The sequence below is a fragment of the Oreochromis niloticus genome, linkage group LG20 (genome assembly GCF_001858045.2).
Source record: "Oreochromis niloticus isolate F11D_XX linkage group LG20, O_niloticus_UMD_NMBU, whole genome shotgun sequence".
Lineage (NCBI taxonomy): Eukaryota > Metazoa > Chordata > Actinopteri > Cichliformes > Cichlidae > Oreochromis > Oreochromis niloticus.
The window spans coordinates 21856601-21876952 of NC_031984.2; the positions used below are offsets into that span (position 1 = coordinate 21856601).

The 20352-nt window shown below is 41.1% G+C and overlaps 1 protein-coding gene and 1 long non-coding RNA gene across 2 annotated transcripts in view; one reads left to right on the forward strand and one right to left on the reverse strand.

Annotated features, from left to right (window-relative positions):
• The window catches only part of perm1a (PPARGC1 and ESRR induced regulator, muscle 1a), a 52710-nt gene extending 37333 nt beyond the window's left edge, over positions 1–15377 (reverse strand). The window contains exons 1-2 of the mRNA XM_025901939.1: positions 14956–15377; positions 14424–14552 (exon numbers count right to left, since the gene is read on the reverse strand). The gene's annotated coding sequence lies outside the window, so the exon portion shown is untranslated. The remainder of the gene's footprint in view (positions 1–14423; positions 14553–14955) is intronic.
• The window catches only part of LOC109196278 (uncharacterized), a 48815-nt gene that overhangs the window by 22894 nt on the left and 5569 nt on the right, over positions 1–20352 (forward strand). The window contains exons 5-6 of the long non-coding RNA XR_002057820.2: positions 419–492; positions 767–931. This is a non-coding gene — a long non-coding RNA (uncharacterized LOC109196278). The remainder of the gene's footprint in view (positions 1–418; positions 493–766; positions 932–20352) is intronic.

Consider the following 20352-nt stretch of genomic DNA (forward strand, 5'->3'; position numbering starts at 1 on the left):
CCACACAGCCACCGACGCTGCACTGTGATGTCTGCCAGCAGCTGTGGAATCTGGAGTTTCTTGCTCATGGTAAATCCCACGAAACATAATGCAGGACAACTTCCACTGCAGCAGCCACTCAAATGTGCCTCTGTTTTCATTGTCGAGAGGCCTCGGGGTACATATTTCTGTAATTTGGCTTCTATGCTCAGCAGTTTTGCAGCTGTGATGACATTTGGGTGTCGCCCCCCTGTTTCTCACGATCTCGCTGCCAACGCTGCTCCGGCCACTGGTCGCCAGCCAAGACTGAGGTCTGTGTGTCAGCCCCCACTTCTTATGTACACATGAACACTGAGAGAAGGTGCTTTTGAAAAAACAAACAAAAAAAAAAACACTCCAGGCAAATGAGTTCAACTGTGGACTTTTTTCTTTTTGTCAGGGTCGGTTTTCTAAAGTTTGTGTCAGTGGATTCAGGGCGGAAGAAGAGTGTCAGAAGTACAGCAGAGTGAAATGGTAGGTGACTCTGGAGATTTTACTCTTTTGTATTGGGGATTAAACAGTTTTTTGTCATTTGAGTTTCTGTCAGGGCGTCATTGTTGATTTTTGCAGCCTTTAATAGAAAGAAAAAAGAAAGGTGGAGCTACATATTGTGGTTAGCTTTACCAAATACTGTTATAACAGAAAACCAGAGCTAAATTTTCTCTGGGAGGCATAACTGCTACCCTTTTGTGACCTGTAGTAATCTAAATGATCAATTTTCTTTTTTTTGCATTTCTCTACTGCAAAGAGCAATCTGAAATGATTTCCTGGTTGGGAGGAACTAATGAATAGGGCCGAGGACAGGGTTGAAGGAGTGATGAGCGTGGGAGCTCCCCGTGGTATTCCCCGCCTGCTTGTTCTCAGCTGTCCTCCTGGAAACCTCGGTCCAGCTGCTGCCCATTACACCAGGAATGTAAGTTTGGGTCAGATGCCAGGAGTGTGGTGGCACCTTAATGACAGGGTGACCATGGGCCCAGGCCACTTGTGAGTTATTAACATGGCACACTTAAATCCTTCCCATGCCCCTCGGCTACCCCTCCTTTAACCACCCAGCCTGACAGCAGCTGCCGGACTCTCAGTTTCCCAGAGTCAGGAAACAGGGAGTGTGTCAGCATGTATGCATGTGTGTGCGTATATGTCTCGGGGTGGGGAGTTTATGGGGTCATGGTATCTGATTAATTGGTCAGATATGCATACCAGTGGTTCTTGTTTTGTCTGTCAGGGTTTAGGCTGATTTGTGTAATCGCTTGAGACAGCAAAGGCTTTACATCTGAGGAAAACTTGGGAAATATGTATAAATCAAACAAACAACATATGATTGAATTGCAGACTTTTAGCTTTAAATCAAGGGGTTTAACAAACTCACTGCACTCCTGTTTCGGAATTGCAGCCAATTTTATACAAAGTCCCCCATTTTCAGAGGCCCAAAACTATTGAACAGTCCCCTTTTCATGGTCAGGTGAGACCTGCCCCTTGGTATTTCATGACAAAAGAAGATGATAAAAGATCTGGAGGTTATTCCAAGAATTAAACTTGCATTTAGAATTCACTAGTTACTGGAACTTTTCAGTAGAGATGCCGATGCAAGTGAAGGAGGCCATCATTAGGCCAAGAATCCAAAATAAAACTTTAAGAGTGGCTAAAATATAATTCTCAAAAAAGAGTTAATGCATTGTTCAACTAATTTACCAAGTATATTAGTGCATAATTATATCTTTCATGAAGAAAAAAGCCCTTAAAACATCTGACAAGTCAAGAATACCCTTGAGGAGGTAGGAGTATCATTGTCAACATCTGCTATCCAGAGACACCTTCATGATTTTAAATAAGGAGAATTTACAACAAGTTGCAAACTTAAGAACCTAAAGGCTAGATTAGACTCTCAGTAAACATCTAAAGCAGCCCCTGGACAGTTATAACCATGATGAACTTGTAACAGAATGATGGGAAGAGAAAAGGATGGAGAAGGAGAGAAAAAGCTGATGATCTGAAGCATATTGCATTATCCATCAAGCATGTCAGAGCATGGCTACCAGTGGAACGCCCATTCCACTGGTTCCACCAATAAACTTGTGTTTATTGATGATTTGACTGCTGATATAATTAGCAGGTTGAACTGTTAAGTGTACAGGGCTATACTCTGCTCAGATTCAGCCAGATGCTATAAAACTCATTGGACAACACTTCACAGTTGAAATGGATAATGTCCCAAATCTTACAGCAAACACCCCCCAAGAGTTTCTGAATGCAGACACTGCAGTAAAGGCCCAGCAGAGCATCTCAGGGGAGGAAACATAGCATTTGGTGATGTCCATGGGTTTTAGACTTCAGGCAGTCATTGACAGGATTTTCATCCAAGTAATAAAAGCAGCTCTTCAATTTAAAAATTTGTTAGTTTGTCAAACTACATCTCAGCTTCTGAAAATGGGGATTATTTAGGAACCTCTTGAATTTCAATCACATCTTAATGACTTGATTTTGAAGTCAATGTAGTGGTGTACAGAAACAAAATTACAAAAACTTATTAGCCTAACTGAATGTTTATTACCCCTTTATTAATATTATTTATAGACATTTGGTCCATAAGAGAGAACCAAGGAATTATGAGATGAATGAATATTTTAGACAAATGTTTCATTGAAGAAGAATTGTGGAAAATATGAACTGTGAAGGTTTTCGGTGGAGAAGGAAAAACTTTAATTGACTGGATGTGGTTGTGAATGAACCTATATACTTAAAACCACTGCATGTGACTCACTTCCTGGCTCTGCACCATCAAAGGTAACTGAGTCTCTGAAGTGCTTTTGAAATGACCAAGGAAGGAAAATAACCACTCTCATTTTCAGGACTTTTTGGAATTCCCCTGAGTGTACATCAAGTCCATTTATTTTCTCGGATGGTCTGAATGTAAAACATGTTTGTCATTGTTTGAACTGGCTTGATTGACAGAATTTAAGGACTCCACTCATGCCACTATGTGTGAGCCAGGGAGTGTTACAAGCACCAAAATCTTGTGGTTGGCAGTTTTTCTTTACATCGTCTCTCAACATATTCAGGCAGTGAGCACCTGGGCGGATCATTTTGGTCCTAATGATATAGCCAACAAAACAACCCAAATGGTACTTGAGGAAGTTTTTTAGAGCCTGGGCCTAATTACAACACAGGACAAAAAAATCAAACCACCCCTCACTTAATTGGCTTCTTTTCTTTCATGCTCCTATACATGGCCATTCAATCATGAGATGGAGGCAAACAAAACCCTTGCTTTCTCCTTGACCCAAAACACTCCTCTAATTGCCACTGCATGGTGAGCTATAGCTGTAGATGGACAACTAGTTAGTATAGCATCCCAACAGTCTGCCAGGGCACTATAAGATAAACACACAATGGTAAATTCAGGGTGACAAAACCAAAGAATGTAATTATTTTTACACTTTAGTATTACATGCATATTACCTAGAGCTTTGCAAATGTTAGGTATGTGAAATGGTGAAGAGTCTGATGGCAGGAAATTGGTTGGTATGCTTTCAAGTGAGTCAGACCACTTCCTTGATTTGACTCACGTGAGATTGCAAGCAGTATTTTTTGCATTTGCTTTATTTTGAAAGATCCACACTCTGTAAAATCTAAAGCGACAAAGTCGCTGCAGTGCTCACGCTGAAGAAAAATCTGTGCTTACTGACATAGTAACACTAGTTTCCCTCCATGCTTGGAGTCAGAAATGCATGTTGTGGGGTTAAGTGTTGCTCTGCTTCATGCGTCTGCTGTCGAGGTCATGACCCAACACATTCACACATGTGGCATCTGCACAGTGAGTGCATGCCAGAGCACTGCGCCTGCAAGACGACTGAGAGCACATTTGCAAACAAACAACATGACAAAATGCATCAAGTGCCTCACCACATTAAGATAGCATTTTTAGCAACTTTTATCACAAGCTGGATAAAAGATGTAACATATGCAAAAAAACAGGAGAATCTTTATTAGAGGACATGTAGCGCCCAATCGCTCATTCATCACAGATGAATACGATTCACAGATGGACAAGTGGAAGAGCTGTTAGCGGCTATTTGTCTGTGTGTCTGAGCCACATTGAGGCCACCGTGTGGGACCCTCTTTTCACTCTCTTCCCCTCGCACGGCTGCTTCTAATCTCTGACCCCCATCAATAAGATGCATTCAGAGTCCATCAAACAGACGAGCGGCTGCACAGGCAGCCGCAAACCGCTGGGGGGAGAAGCATGGGAAACACTCTCTTAATTGTTCCCCAAACCCTTTTAAAGAATATTAAGCTGCATTAGCTGACCATGAGCCATTCTCCTTGGTGCTTTTCTTCTAGAGTGGGCTACAGCAGCCCACTCAGCCAACTGGCCATTAAACGTGACAGGTCTTTGTGAAGAACATAGAGACAAACTCAGAGGAAAGTACAGCTAGCAAACCCCTGTTTAAATAGCAGGAAAGCTAAGAGGTTAGTTAGCCTCGCATCTGGTTTGTATCAAGCTCTCCGTGCAGTCTGCCTCACTCCACCAGTCTCACATCTATTAAGGGCTATTAAGTATCCCAGTGAAGTGAGTCTATCCATAACTCTGGCAGGGCCTGAACAGAAACAATACAGGAGGCTCATTATAGGTGCATTTTTCTTCCTTTGGTGATATCATTGATTCAGTCATACACCCCGATGGCACTGTAAGAAGAAGCTAGAAAACTACAGTTAAAAAAAAACACGCCTTGAGTAACAAGTTTTTGAATTGGGTATAAATAGGCCAGTCCTTCTCAGTTCCTATAAGCCTCTTTACTTACTTACTTTCAGCGGTAATGAAGAATTGCAGTGCACTAGTGTGCAACTACTGATAAATGATATTTTTGATGCATAAACAGACAAACATGATGTTAATGCACATAATATAGATGTAATATTCAATACAGCCATTAAATATTAATCAACCCATAGATAGTTCTAATTAAAAATAGATGTAAAAACATATCTTTTTATGTAAGCATTCATAGCACTCCTCCTACATTTGTACCGCTCACTAGATGTCCAGTTCTGACCTTTCCTTGCAACACACTGGATGCCTGATTTCACCATGTCAAAGTGGTGACCATGCATTTTCATTCTGGAAAAGTGGATGATGTCCTAGGGACTTGGCAAGGTTAGGTGGATCGTGTGTTCTGTTGTGGCCAAAAAAAACATTTTTCCTTTTTAATGCACTGTGTGATAGCAATTTCACAACTGAGGTAAATGGGTGTAAAAGAAAAGAAAACACAGCTAGGACACTAGTACTAGCACGTTAGACTACTAAGGTTAAAATTTTTATTATCTTATTCCAAAACATGCAATCATGTGTTGGTGTCTGCACACGACATGCCAAGCAATTAAAAATGGCATTAAAAGTAAGACAATAGTGCCACAATATTTTCGTATACAATATTGTAACAATACTGCTCGTATTCTGCACAGACTCTGCACATTCATACAAGTTTATATTTGTATTTACATTTTAGATTTAATTTATGTTAACTAGCAACTTCAAATAAATTAAAAGTAACCAGTTGAGGTTCAAGTATCTGAGTAGAATGCCTCGTGGGTGTGTTGGTCTGGGCATGTCCCACCTGGAGTAGGCACTGGGGTAGACCCAGGACACGCTGGAGAGATTACACCTGGGAATGCCTCAATAGGCTGTTTTCCACTAGCATCTACTTCGCTCAACTCGACTGTACTCTATATAGTTTCGGCCATTTTCCATTATTATTTCATAATTGAGTACCACCCCAATGTGGGTGGGATTGTTATAGCAAAGTGAACTTACCTGTATGTGAGACAAACACAACACAACAATTAAGGACAACGAGTCGATGGTATACCATATTGGGATATGGATTTTTGCCAGAGGGTAAAAAAAAGGAGAGCCAGCGAAGGCGGCGGGCAGCATGTGTGGCCATTTTCTTCGTTGCCAGGTTTCTAAAATAGCAGGTTTCATTCTTGTGAAGGAGTCTCTCTCTCTCATGACTCATTCAGTGATGTCTCTCCCTGGCTAATCAGTGGTATTCAGTTTTTAAAAACCGGCCGAGTAGGTTCTTAAACAGTACCTGATACCAAGAACTAGCACCTAATGGAAAACCCTAAAAACCTAGTTTATTCGAGTAGGTGCTAGTGGAAAAAAAACAAAAAAAATGCTAGAGGGGATGGCTAGACAGAGGGATGTCTGGACTTCTGACAGATGGATGGATGGATGGATAGAGCGTGTTCATAAAGCACTTTGAGTGCTCAGGTAGAGTAGAAAAGCACCATTTAAGAACCAGTCTGTTTACAAAATAGCAATGACATCCAAATGAATGAAACTTGCTTTTTCTACCTGAAGAAACCAAGACTATGAGTAGAACCTGGGCAGTGAAGACCAGTATCAGTATAATTAGTATTAATACTTAGCAGTACGAGGAAGCTAGAGAAGCTTAATGGTTTTGGATGTACACATACCTAAGGCTGTTGACATTTTATGACATCTCCTTCTGAATTCAGTCAAAGAAAATGCATCTCCATAATTGCCTTCGAATTCAAATCATGCATGAAGTGACTTTTTTAAGGCTTCTCCTGTGTAAGTTTAGGTCAAAAGATGTTTCTTGATTTGTCCAAAGTGAGTTGCATTATTCCAAGTTGCTGACCCGGTCTTTCTCTATTGTTCTTCACATTAGCCACATTAAGAAGACTTTATGAGCTTGGAAGGAGTGAGTCATGTGTTAAGGTTAGTGTTAAGCTGCTGTGCCCTTTCTGTGCTCAGGCCTGAACTCGCCTTGTAGCTCTGAGTGACACCAGGGGATTTAGAGGTAATGGCGAAGCATTCAGGAAGGGTTCCGTCTAATTTGAGGGATCAAGTCTTCTGTTAGGCAAAGGATTTATATTTTTAGCAGACTGATACAAGGAACATCACAGTCATTCATTGACTTCTTTCACTCATTCATGAGTGGAGGCAAAACATTCAGTATTTTCTTAGTACAATCATGCTCATCTAACTCTTTAAGCACACAATCAGTGACTTTAGCACATTTACTTGCCACCATATGTTGGACGTTTTTTTAACAAATGGAAAAGCTCAGTTTCTTCCTTCATTTCACTCATTCTGTGTCTGAACTGCTCGCTGTGACCTTATGACATCATTACTCAAACATTTTGCCTATGCGGTCCCCTCTGTGGGCCCCGAAAACAACATACGTTACATAGAATGGGCCGTCCATTAATCAAAAGCAGTTAAGTGCTAAATAGGCAGATCCTAAGGAGCCAGGATGAGAGATCCACCCCTCCCCAAACTAACCACCGCCGCTCGTATCAGTCGACGGAAAGGGGATTCATCACCTTGTCATTCTTAGATAATAAAAAGCTATGAGACTGTGTGGGCTGAGGGGATCGGGAAGAATGTGCGAAACTGTGATGCGCAGGGAATGAGGGCCGATGTTCAGGAATGGGCAGGGTCTTCTTATTGCGACACAAAGGCGTTGCTGTGCAATCAGCTCGGTGTAAAATCGCCACTCTGTGGCCCTCACAAAGGCTCACAAAGGCAGGGGGCTGGTGGCTGGGGCGGGAGTGCAGCGACACAGCTGTGTGCAGAGCCTACACATCCCGGCTCAATATGGGCTCTCCTCACATCTGTAGCAGCCTGGCCCCTGCTTCCGCTGGGTCCCGGGACAATGAAGGCCCTCGGCCGACCCCTTTGTTGCAAAGTTTTTCAGAGTCCCTTTTTAGCCTAAATCTTAAATATTTCATTAGGCCTCCCTCACCCCTTCTCCCTTTTCACTAGCGTTTTGAAGAGGATCGCCAGGACCTCTAGACTTTACTCCCCTTCGCTGTAGTAACACCCTGAAGACAACAAAGGGTTTCTTCTAAAACTGCTGGGGACCTGCTGTTACTCGAAAACAGGCGCTGTTTAAAATTAAACAGATAACGGTTCACACGAAGAGTCTTTTTTGAACTGCTTCCTGATGGGATAGACTGCTGGAAATGAGTAAGCTGGTGTCTGGCTTTAAAAACACAACTGCTATTGTTAATTTTGACATTTGTTCATCAGAATCAGAATATTACACGTAATTAGAGGAAATTATGTGGTCACAGTTGCTCTAAGACAGTAAGGACAGTAGGATATACAAATATCCCTGATATATTACACAGAAGAAATGTAAAATTGAAATTGAGGTGCCCCTTTTGTTATACTGATAGATATTAAGGGTGTATAACAATTGCAACAAGCATGTTTATGTGTTTATATCCCCAGATCTTTAATTGAAATATGTAATTCAGTTTAATTTTGATTGGCGATCTCTCCCAAAAGCTCCCTAATCTCCCAAATGCAACACTGTACACTTATACATCAGTCTGTTCGTCTGATGGCTTATTTCTTACAAAGCTTATTGTCATGTATCCACTGGAGAAAAAAAAGGATGTAATGCAAAGTCAGTTATAATCTAAGTGTAGCAGTTAAAAAGTTAGCAGCAGCTGGAAGAGCAGTCAATATTTGGTGTGGAGTGAATCAACCTTTTTAAAGGTTGCTTAATAACAGTGAACCTGATGATAAAAGCTGAATGAAACTTTATTGAAACTCAAATATATTCACAGCATATGAACACATTAGCAACACAGAGCGTCATTATTAAGTGTTGAGTCGCAAGCTGCCCCATAATATATACGGGCCGCACAGAAATGGCATGTATAGAAGAGGTGACCAAACACTCCCATCCAAATATTAAACACTTGTTAATAACTTTTCCGGCCCTGCAGCAGAACGTCTGTCACGAAGCACTAAAAGGACTGAAAAGGATTTGTCTTTATGCTAAGCCTTAAACTGGCGTGATTGGACTGAGGGACAAAGAGATGCTTTTGTCAAAAAGAGAAGAGAGGGGTGTTGATTTATCCAGCACTTTAAGGGACCCTAATGAATAATTCAGTGTTATCATTCAACTCGATGCTCAATTATTATGTTTTTCTTCTTTCTTCACACGTGAGGGACCCCGGCAGACAGGGGGTATCATACAGGGGCACCTTGGGGGAAGTAATGCGCACACAAGGACAAAACAAGAAAGGCCACAGTGCAGTCACTCTGCTGTCAGCTTGATAAATATAATGTGTCACCAATTAAAAACTCATTGCCATTCTTTAATTCAGCCAAGGCCTTGTTAACCGCTCCCTGGCAGGGAGGCTGCCAGAGTAGCCACAGCCTCTGCGACCAACACCACCATAATGGAGGCCCCTGCTTTCCCATCCTTTTAAAACCACGGCCCTTTCCTTTGGCATGTAAATAAGACATTCATTCGGCAGCACTTTTCCAATAGAAAAAAATGACCATCGATGTCTTTGATTTTCATCTTTTTCCCTGGGAAAACAATGAATTCTATAGTTTCAGATTTTTATTCAAAAAACCCTTTTTGGGCTTTTCTTAGGGACCTTTCTCATGGTAATCATGTTGACTCAACTTTGTGCAATGTGGCTATACAACACATATGAACCCTAGCAGGAGTCCATTACAGAAATACCATTTAGCAAGCTGTTTCTGTGAGAAAGTCAAACGTTTGAGAGGCTGTTTTGTGCCAGTCGGGGACAAGGGTCTCAGCAGAGCAGCAGGAGTCCTTGGAAACTTCAGTGAAACTAAAAGCCTCTCAGGTCTGAGATAGTTCCCAGCTGAAGTCAAAAGTGCCGAAAATGCAGAAAAGCAGGTTTCCTTGAGCAACGTATGACTCCTTGTCAACCGTGACTGTTACGCTATTTAGCAACTTTTCTCTCTGGCGCTGGATAAGTGGATGTCATCGAGCCTTTGAAATACACCTACTCTCACACAAGTTTTCAGTTTACAATAAAACGAGACAGACGTTCTTTGTGCTGTCCGGAATTATAGTTCCCAAAATAAAACAATAAATTATATGGTTTTCCCTTTTCCTCAAGCCTAATGCATGAATCTGGAAACGACGTTGTGTCTCTGTGACTGAGTTTTCTGCTATGGTTCAGTTTTATTAGGTTTGGCAAAAACGTTGTGGTTGTACTTATGGGGAGAACAGTGGTTGTAGTGAAATTGCCACTTTGTTGAAGTCAGGGAACATTTGTCGTGATTAAAATAAAAACCACATATGGTTATGTGGTTAAAATAAACCAGTGTTGAGTGTCAAGGGGAGGCGTAGCTGTATCCCATCTTAAAGCACAATTGAATTGTGGTCGTTGCTCTATAAGCTTGTTAAGTGATGACACATTGAACCTGTTTCTGTTTCTCCAAGCCTCTACTGCCTTGGCTCTAAACTCTTGCCATTTTTGTTTCTCTTCAATAATGCTAATTATTATATAATGGTACTCACTAGTCATTTTATCTCTGTACAATTTTTTTATTAGTACTATTCGTGTGCTAGATTAGCGCATGGCTAAGCTTATTCTAGTGATTCAGAAATATCGCTCTCAGGCCGACTAAGCACAAGATTGTATAGCATGCTCTCTGACAACTCCTTTACGGTTTTAATAAAACCACACATTAAATATAAGTATACTTATGCTTCCAACATGTATACTTTCAGCATACAGACACACAGTCAAATGTAAGGTCGCGCATTTGTTTAAAAATACACATCGCTGTACAAATCAGATATAAACTATCACCAAAAATAAAAAGACAAAGATTGCAGAAAATCTGCTGCATTATAGTTCAGTTACAGACTCGCTGAGGAGGACTGAGAGATACATGTGAAAAGTGACTTAGTGCACTAAAGCGTGCACTAAAATCTCCAAATTATTGGATGATAGAAAATGTTTGATTTTTTTTATGTTTCTCAGATGAAAACAGCAAGATTGGATAATCTTTGAGAAGTGAGATTCAAATTGTAAATGCTGGTCTAAATATGACAAGCAAATATGATATTTGTTACTGTGACGTAACTACCTTAGAGGAGTTTTCAGTGCCAAACTCAAGGACCTCAGTTTTGTCCATTGTTGATGTATTTTATAAAGCACACATTGCTCGACAGTTGTCTATCATATTGGAGGTGATACAGCCACGAGTAGTAAAGGAAAAATGTGTATTCCCTAACTTCCTAAGCCTAATGATATCCCTGTAGCTAACCAGGAGGTGGCAAATTATATGTCAATTTTGACATATTTAATTTTCTTTATCTAAAGTTCATTAGATGTCTAAGGTTAATAGCAGTTCTGTGACATATCATTTCTAGACGTCAGCTAGCAAGCTAGCTTCCTGCTAACTTCTAATGCTGGGTTCCCAACACCTTGGAACTCAGGAGTGATGTAGCTACTGAGCTAGCGCGTTCCAGAAAAGGTGAGGAAAACCAGGATTTGCACTGGTTCTTAAGCTAAGCAGAGCCATTTTGTAACACTAGCAACACAACAGAATACCTGCAGCACATTCGTGGATAGAGCCCGATCAGTGCTCTGTGAATGCCTTATTTAGTAAATCACAAATACACAACTGTGGCAGTGCAGATAAAAGTTTTACAGTCTTACTACTTTTTACGTTCAATCTTAGATCACTAACTCCTCATTGCGAAGGCTGCCCTGACTTCCCAAGTGGGAAATCTGAGTTGAGGGGGTGTTCAAGATTCAAATACTAACTGAGAACTTGGAAATTCCAACTTCCGACTTATTCAGGATGTCCTGAATCCTCTACCTTGCCAATCCTCAGCTGCTTTTGTTTTCAGTGAGTTAACTATTTTGGCAACAGTAGGTGGAAACTGAATGACTTTATGTACTTAATCTTAAAGTAATTAATCATGGAAAAGTACCGACAAAGGTAAAATATATACAAGTATTAGTTAAAGACTGAAAGGATAAATGGCTTAGCGATCACAGAGGGAGCGTTGGCCTCTTTGTAAGGTGTCTAACTGTTTGTTGAGTCACTCATTGAGTCAGATTGTTAAGTTTCCTTCTCCCGCACATCTTTCGTGTGACACTGTCCTCAGCAGTGGGGAAAGAATCCAGATTTAGAGACGTTTCTAAGTGATGAATTGTAGGAATTCAGAGGTCACACTATTTATAATTCCCAGCCTCTCAGTGTCCTTCATCAAGCCTATTTGCACATTAATGCTGGAATGCAAAATATTCCATTCAGCACTAAATGAGCGGGGTCATCTTGGAAACATTAAAGCCCGGAGCAGATAATAAAAAGAATGAAGTATGAATGTCTGAATGAGCGTAGGCTCGATCTTCAATCCAACACCAGTCCCCCTCCTCCTCCTCCTCCTCCTCCTCTCTGCCCGCTCATTATCCCTGTCACACGGGACCAGGGCCCACTTGGCACAGCCTTGTGGACTTAATTGAATTAGACATACCCGCTTGTTTAGGCATTGTGCGCTGGCATGAGAATCTCCCAGCCATCTCCATGAAGGCAGAAGAAAAGAGAGGGATCGGCAACACTTGTCGGTAGATCTGAGGGTTGTAGATGCTCAGGAATGGAAGGGCCGCCGTAAACCGGAGGACCACCAATCTCCCGTGGTGCCCCAGCTCGCTGCCAAGTGTAGAGTGGGATTGGTACAGGGAGGGTCACTCCACTTAACCCTGCAGTTTTCCTGGCATTCAGCAAATTATGAAACCCTTTTTATTTTTTGTTTACATTTTTTGGAAAAGCTACCAGCAACATATTATTCTGTAACATTAGAATCTTATCACATATGTAAATAACTACATACACTCCGTATGTAGTTATAAAAATAGTTGCATTTTGTGGCCAATTTTACTTTGTCCAAAACAGAATTTTGCTTTCCTACTTTTCACTAAACCATTCAGTAGTGTTTGTAGTGCATCTGCTGGTTACCATAGTCTCTATCTGCCATATTTTCTGGTGCCTGTAGTCTCTGCTAAAATCATTTGATGCAGTTCTTGACACAAATGTGAGCGCGTACTGTGCTTAAGCTTAACCCTCCTGACTTATGCCTTTTCCAACTATCGTCTTAGAGGTGGTTTTAAAGTCAAGAGTCACTCACTTTGTCATTAGAGATTTCTTTCTATCGTTCTTTCTTTGCTTTAAAATGGAAAGAAACCTCTTCTAATGTGATTGCCCTTTTCCATTTATCCAAACGGCTTCTAAATGGAAGCGCTACAAGTGGATGCCTTGGCACTGTGACTGCATAACGTCACCTCCCTAACCCCAGGGGTCAGGGCCAGATTGACACCATAACCCACATCCCTGATCCTCCTTCAGCCTCTTTAGAGATGCACCCGCCCGGCAGTAATACGTACCGCACTTTATTCATTGGGAAATCAGCCAAGCTGAAAAGATAAGCTCTGAATAATTGGAGCCTATGGACCACGGAGAATCTGATGGGATCTTCCAGTCTTTAACTTTTTTCTTCTCCCTCTCCTCCTCTTTTTTATGCAGTCTTATAACTGGAGGGCACCCCTTGTTAGATTCAGGCAGCCAGATGGGCAAGAGAGGAGTGGGATGATCTTTGGTGCTTTAGAGAGCTGGCTGAAGAGACCTGTCACTCACGTGCAGGGGGAGTGACTGTGGTGTCTAATGAATCCTCCACAGCCACCAGTGGACATGGCAGAGTTCTGTGTGGACACCAGACAGCCAGACAGTACACCATTCTGCCTCCTTTTCAGTCTTTCTCTCTTTACTTCTCTCATGGCTTCACGGTCTCTTCCCTTCTGGCGAAATCCAAGAGAATCTATTTTAACATTTCGAATTTCAAGTGATTTACTCCCTTTACTCGCTGCTTTAAAACTGAATATAACATGAAATGTATATATCCCACTTTTTCTGTCTAGTTGGATCAAACCCTTAAAACATAAATCGTTCATGCAGCAAATACAAAATCAAGATCTATTACAAACCAGAAATCTCTCTTTCCACCACTGTCAGGTCAGCTTTACCTCTACTTTCTTTACTTTGACACAAAGTGATTAGCAAGTTATATATTTACTGGAACTTGTGTAGCGCTTCTTTTACTCTAACTGAGCACTCAAAGCACTTTTTACTATACGCCTTGTTATCCAAGTCACACACAAATAAATGCACCTAGTATTCACACATACTCAAACAATGATGGATGCACTAGGGTTAACTTGGGGTTCAGTACTGAGCCCAAAGATACCACCAAATTACTAACCTTCCGGCTTACTCAAACTACAGCTGCTATATGTCCATATGTAAAATGCATGGAATTTAGACCCTATGCACACTTTTTAACCCTCATTCAAAGGTGAAGAATGAAAAGAAACATGCACTGAGCGAACTTGTTCTTAAAGATGTCCTGTCTATTCAGAAGCTTCTAACACCCTAAAATCCTTTATCAGCATCCAGTTTAACATGACACACTTACTATAGCATTACTATACTGATACTTATATAGCGCTTTTTATGGCAAGCCTCATTCACCAATCAGTTTTTTCTCTACCTAAGAGCTTTGCCTAACGTTCACACATACACTCACCCTCAGCTCAGGTTTTGGTATTTTGTCCAAGAATAACTTGGCATGCCGACTGGAGAAGCCAGGGAGAAAACCACCGACCTTCCAAGCGTTAGACAATCTGGGTCTTCCCCCGGCTGGTGGCAGCTTAGGCTAAGGCAACAGCAAGACAGTGACTCACACAAAATGTAAATATGGAAATTTTTATCACGTGTTGGCTTGGGTGGTAATGATCAGCTGCTGTAGTGTTGTAACACTCAACAACTGAAGACATAAATGTTGGCTTTAGCTAGCAAATGGAAGTTAATAATATATTTGCCACACTATTTTTTTAAAGAAATAATTTACATTTTGTAGATTTAGTTACATAGTTTTACAGTTTTTAGTTACAGTGTAACCAAAGGACATTTTTAGAAAATGCAAAAAATAGTAACATACAAGGAGTCGACAAAGTATTGAGCTAAGCCCTCAACACACATAAGTTAATAGAGCAGTCAAATCTCTGGGAGGTGGGACACTGGAGACAACAAGACATGAAAATGAGGCAGTTTGTTACCGTGCTGCTGTAGTTAATCATCCCTTTGTCAAATTAGCATTCCCCCTGCTCTGCATGGAAGAGACCACAGTAGACAGACAGGCCATCGTTAGCTGCGCCGTGCAACAATAGGCTAGCAATGGGGAGGCTGCAGCTATACTGGTAAAGTCAGCTCCCAGGTCAGCTTGGTCCGGAGCCAGTGGAAGCCCATGCTGTGCTCTGACTGTCCAGTGTTGTCAAACAGAGCAGCTGTACTGTATGAGGCGAGAGTGAAGACAAGAGTGGCGACAGCGTCCTGAAAACAGGCACAATAACAGGACCACACACTCATTTCTCATTAATATCAGAGCTAGTCATGGTTTTTCTCTCTTTTTTCCCCCTTTCTCGTGTTCTGACATGGAAACACTCGGAGTAGCAACAATGGGTCTTAATCACAAACAGCGAAAAGCGTTTCGTATAAAACCGGCATTTATCAGTTTCTTCTTACATAACTTTGTTAATACTGTCTGAACCACTGCAGTTCATGTATACACACAAATGATATCTCAGAAAATGCAAAATGCTTTACATATAAATCAATTAATTAACAATATTTACATTTTTTAGATTGGCTAAATGTATAAAATAACTGTGAAGGTGATGGTCTTACATTCATTCATTTGATGCTCTAATTTTCATCCTCATTTATTGGTATAGGCTGACCCACTGATGGATGCTTATAGGCTTTGTAGGCTTTGTTTTTCATCTGGTCTGATATTTACGTTTTTCATCAGCGTTGAGCTTTCTTCATGATACACCTATAGGCAAACATATTTCATAATACAGAAAAAGATGGACACTGCAGCACGCTGATTACAGATTCGAGACATAGACTGTTTGTATGCACACTAGGAACATTTCTGAACACACATCAGTGAATAAGGTCAGTAAATGTGTAGCTTTGATGAAGTTACTTCCAAATTATAAGATGGTTTCCCCTTCCTGAACCTGGTTCTGCCAGAGGTTTCTTCCTGTCAATAGGGGGTTTTTCCTTCCCACTGTCACTCACCAAAGCGCTTGCTCAAAAGGAGTCATATGATTTGGGGGCAGTATATGTAAACAAAACTGAATTGAAACTGAATTAAGTTGCTAATGTTTACTTTTTTTAAACCAATGAATCCATCTCAGTTATTTTTTATCATATTAAATCCTGTTGTTTCACAGTGATTACTGGGTAACGATATGGGTTGTTACCCTTTCTTTGGCTGGATAAGTTTAATGCAAGTAGCATTATCCAGGATTTTTTTGCTCTTAACAAGTAATGATGATTAATAAAAAGCAATTTTTGTGTCAACGACCTGTGCAACCTCTCTTTGCTGACTTGTTCTTTGACAAAAGCCAGGCACTGTGGAACATAATAATCCTAATTGCTACAATAACATCAGACACTGCGTGTGCCATTGAACGGAGCTGCATGGCATGACAAATCTGTAGCCACCAAGTCAAGCAAAATATTTTCTCTGCCCAATCACAAGGGCACAAAGCTTCCTGTCCTGGAGACAGTGTCATCCAGTTGCCCTTTGTTTTCCATTAAAACTTGTTTCCTGTGTTACAGGACATTTTCGTGAAAAAGAATAATAATATGAAGCACTAACTAAAGTTTAACAGTATGTGAAACAGAAACTATTTTCAACAACACTTTTCAGTTTTGGATGTTTTTTCGACAACTCAGCTGAAAAAAGGGTGGAGTGTGAAGATTTATTGCTTAGATTGATTTGTAATAAATATTAGGAAAAATTGTATTGATAATATGTCAATGATGAAGAAAGCAAAGACAGAAAATTAATGAAACCGTGCATTACTGTTTGATTAAGGGTTTGATTATCTTGTAAAGTTGCCAGTATTTTTCTTTCGGCTCCAATTTATCACTTCACAAGCTTTAAAACATGCTTTGTACCTTTTTATTATCTGGCTTGGAATGAGTTATGAATAGATCATGTGCAGACAACTGAAGTGGCCCAGTATTACAAATCAATGGCAGTTTGTAATTCTCTCCATTTAAACAAAGGGGAAACGAATAAAAACTCATTAAGATGACATGTGAATTGGCAAACAAACTGTTTAATTTGTGTCTTGCGTGTGAAGGGGGCTTTCCCTCAGAGGGGCTGAGGGCAGCCCAAATTTACATCTGATTGGAGTTTAATGGCCCATGATCGCTTTTACTGCACAGTTACTATGGTGACCAAGCTTTTCTCAAGATTTCCAGCAGACTAAAATGTCCTTTTTTGTCCATTTGAAATGTGTCATGCTCGCCAAATGGGGCTGGCGCTTGTATGTATCAATTTGTTTCTGTTGCGGGGCCCATGCCAGCTCTGCAATGAATATATGGGCCATTGAATCCTCTCACACAATGGTCGCAGCTGATGCCGTTGCCACAGAGACACGCCCACACAAAGGGTAGGAATGATGACATATGGTCCAAACCTGCCCAGTCGGTGGACCCCCAATAGGTCGACTGCATTGACAGACAAAACCCCACGTTAGCCATTTATCCTTGCCTACTCATTTCATGGTAAGATAAACTTTTTATAAAGTTTCCCCAACTCAGGCACAAGAAGTAAACGGATGGTGAAAAAGCCACCATGTAAAGTGGGGGGAATTCATCATTAAGTGATTAACAAAGGCTTCTTTACCACCTGCTTCTAAATTAATACGGACATTAAAGCCCCCTCTTTTTGTTTAAGGTGAAAGAGAAGAGATGGAGGCAAAAAGCATTAACTTAAAGAAGGGGCAGAATGAAGCATATGTGGGTAGTTTAACAATTCTTCAATAGAGTATTGTTTCCCAGTTACCATCTTATCATGGACCACTGACTTACAAGCTCATATATACCCATACATATATATATATATATATGTATATAGCTAAACCGCAATTATTTTTTCAGAGGAAGGCCTCAGAGAACAGGCGTGTGCATAAAAGATGTCTGCTGATTTTAAGAATGATAAGCAGTGTGTGAACGAGACATTTAAGTTCCTGCCAGTTTCATTTCCCATCACTGAAACATGATGATGTCATTCTAGGCTTTGCATTGGTGAGTTGGTGGTGGTGGTGTTTTCTTCTATACGGGGCACAGCAATTATTTAAGGCTGTGCATGTGCATGCTTTTAAATATCATCTATGTGTTTATTTGAGGATTTAAGGTGATAAAATGTCATTAGATTGAGGTGACGTTATGAGATGTTCATATTTGCTGGATATAGAAGCAACAGATAAGGTTGATAGTTCAAGCTTTGTATTTATGAATGCTTAAAATTTGAAATGCTATTCGTTGTCTTTAGTCCTGACTCAAATACCTGATCAACAACTGCACTATTTTCATAGCCATGGCTCCCTGCTGATGGGAGTGTTTTTTTGTTTTTGTAGTGAGACATTTAAGCTCCTGCCAGTTTCATTTCCCATCACTGAAACATGATGATGTCATTCTAGGCTTGGCATTGGTCCGCAAAACATAAAAACTGTAGTATTTAACTCAAAGCACCTGACATGGTGTTAGCCTGACATCAGGCAGCCAATCATTGGTTCCAGTGGACTCAAGCAACTTGTGTTATGGTCTTTTGTGAATGGTAAATGGCCTGTATTTGTATAGCACTTTACTAGTACCTAAGGACCCCAAAGCGCTTTACACAACCAGTCATCCGACCATTGACACACACATTCACACACTGGTGATGGCAAGCTACATTGTAGCCACAGCCACCCTGGGGCACACTGACAGAGGCGAGGCTGCCGGACACTGGCGCCACCAGGCCCTCTGACCACCACCAGTAGGCAACGGGTGAAGTGTCTTGCCCAAGGACACAACGACCGAGACTGTCCAAGCTGGGGCTCGAACCGGCAACCTTCCTCCCTTTGATTGAATTCATTTTCAGAGCAGCATTGTGGGAATTAACCAGTAGAGAGGCTGTCTTGACACATTTGCATACAGAACTTCAAAAAAGCCAGCGGTGTGTTGTCTTGGGTTGGAGATGGAACCGCAGAGTTCTATCTATGAAGAGGAAAAAAATCAAATATAAAAAATTTAAGGAAAATCAAAACCACAAACATGAGAAAACAAGCTCCCATTAGTAGCACCTATCAACTAGCAGCACACTATTTTGGGACGTTGAGTAGCACCTTTTCACCTTTAATACTACAAAAATCCAATCACAGATTATTCGTGAACACTTATAAACAATCATCCAATCATGCTTCTTACGACCACATGTGCACCCAGCATAAGGCAGGTCAGGCCAAAGTGTCACTTGATGTCAGCTAAGTTGATGGGGGGAGTGAGACCCGGAAGGAGACCTCACTTGGTTTGATTTAGAGGTGACAGGTCCTTCTGGATATGACCCGTTCATTCCCTGATTTCACCCCGACCATCCACCCTGGCTGTCCTCTGCATGGACGCTTCCATTGACCACTCTCAAAGAGAAGGACCTGGAGGAGAGCATTACCCGGGGAGGTCATAGACCCCCAGGTGACCTGCCGAAGCCTCCTTAAAACACTTCAGTGAACAAGCAGTGTCCAAACCAGAGTGCCAATCTGGAGCTGTCAAACAGGAAACAGTGGGTAAATACACTGTGAAATTTCAAATGAAAAACAGGCCAAGTAGCATCCGTCTCAATCAGCGAGGCCTTTTACGTGATGCTATATCACTGTGTAGTTCTCTTAGCTTTGTGTATGATTATGTGCAAAAAATGTACCAGTGCACATCCACGTACATCCTTTTCTTTCTTTTTTTATATAAGCAGACATCCATATTCCCACACATGTGCATGAATTTACAGGCCCCACCCTTAGACCGCACACTGCTCAGCATTATGCAGAGCTCCCATGAATTCACACAGAGATCTAAAAATACCCACGAGGGAGGAAATCCCCACATTCCGCAGCAATGGACCTGGACTACAAAGACATCCAAACAATAAGCCTCTCCCAACTCGGAATCATCCCAGACAATATAGGAAGACTGAGGCATCAGAGAGCTGTTTTTTCCCGGATGGACTGTTGTGTCTAGGAGTGGAAACCTCTGACCACCGCTGCTGACTCATGGCAGCTGGCCATATGTGAAAGAAGAGGTACACATATACAGATGAGGACAAAATCGTTATCCCACCAGTGAAATTTAAACTTTTGGTTAAAATTTTCCCAAATGCTTTTTTTTAATAGAGCAAGGGATTTTTAACATAGCACCTCTCAACAAACTAGATTTCTTTAGTAGGCATAAATAAATATTACTATTTGCACATAATAACAGAATTATTTCAGAAAATAACAAAATTGATCAGGGTAATTAATATTAGCCCCCTGAAAAACTGAGCTTTTTATTGAGCCATAGCACCGACCACTGCTGTGCAATGATGCGCTTTGACTTTGTAGCTTTTAAAGTTAAGT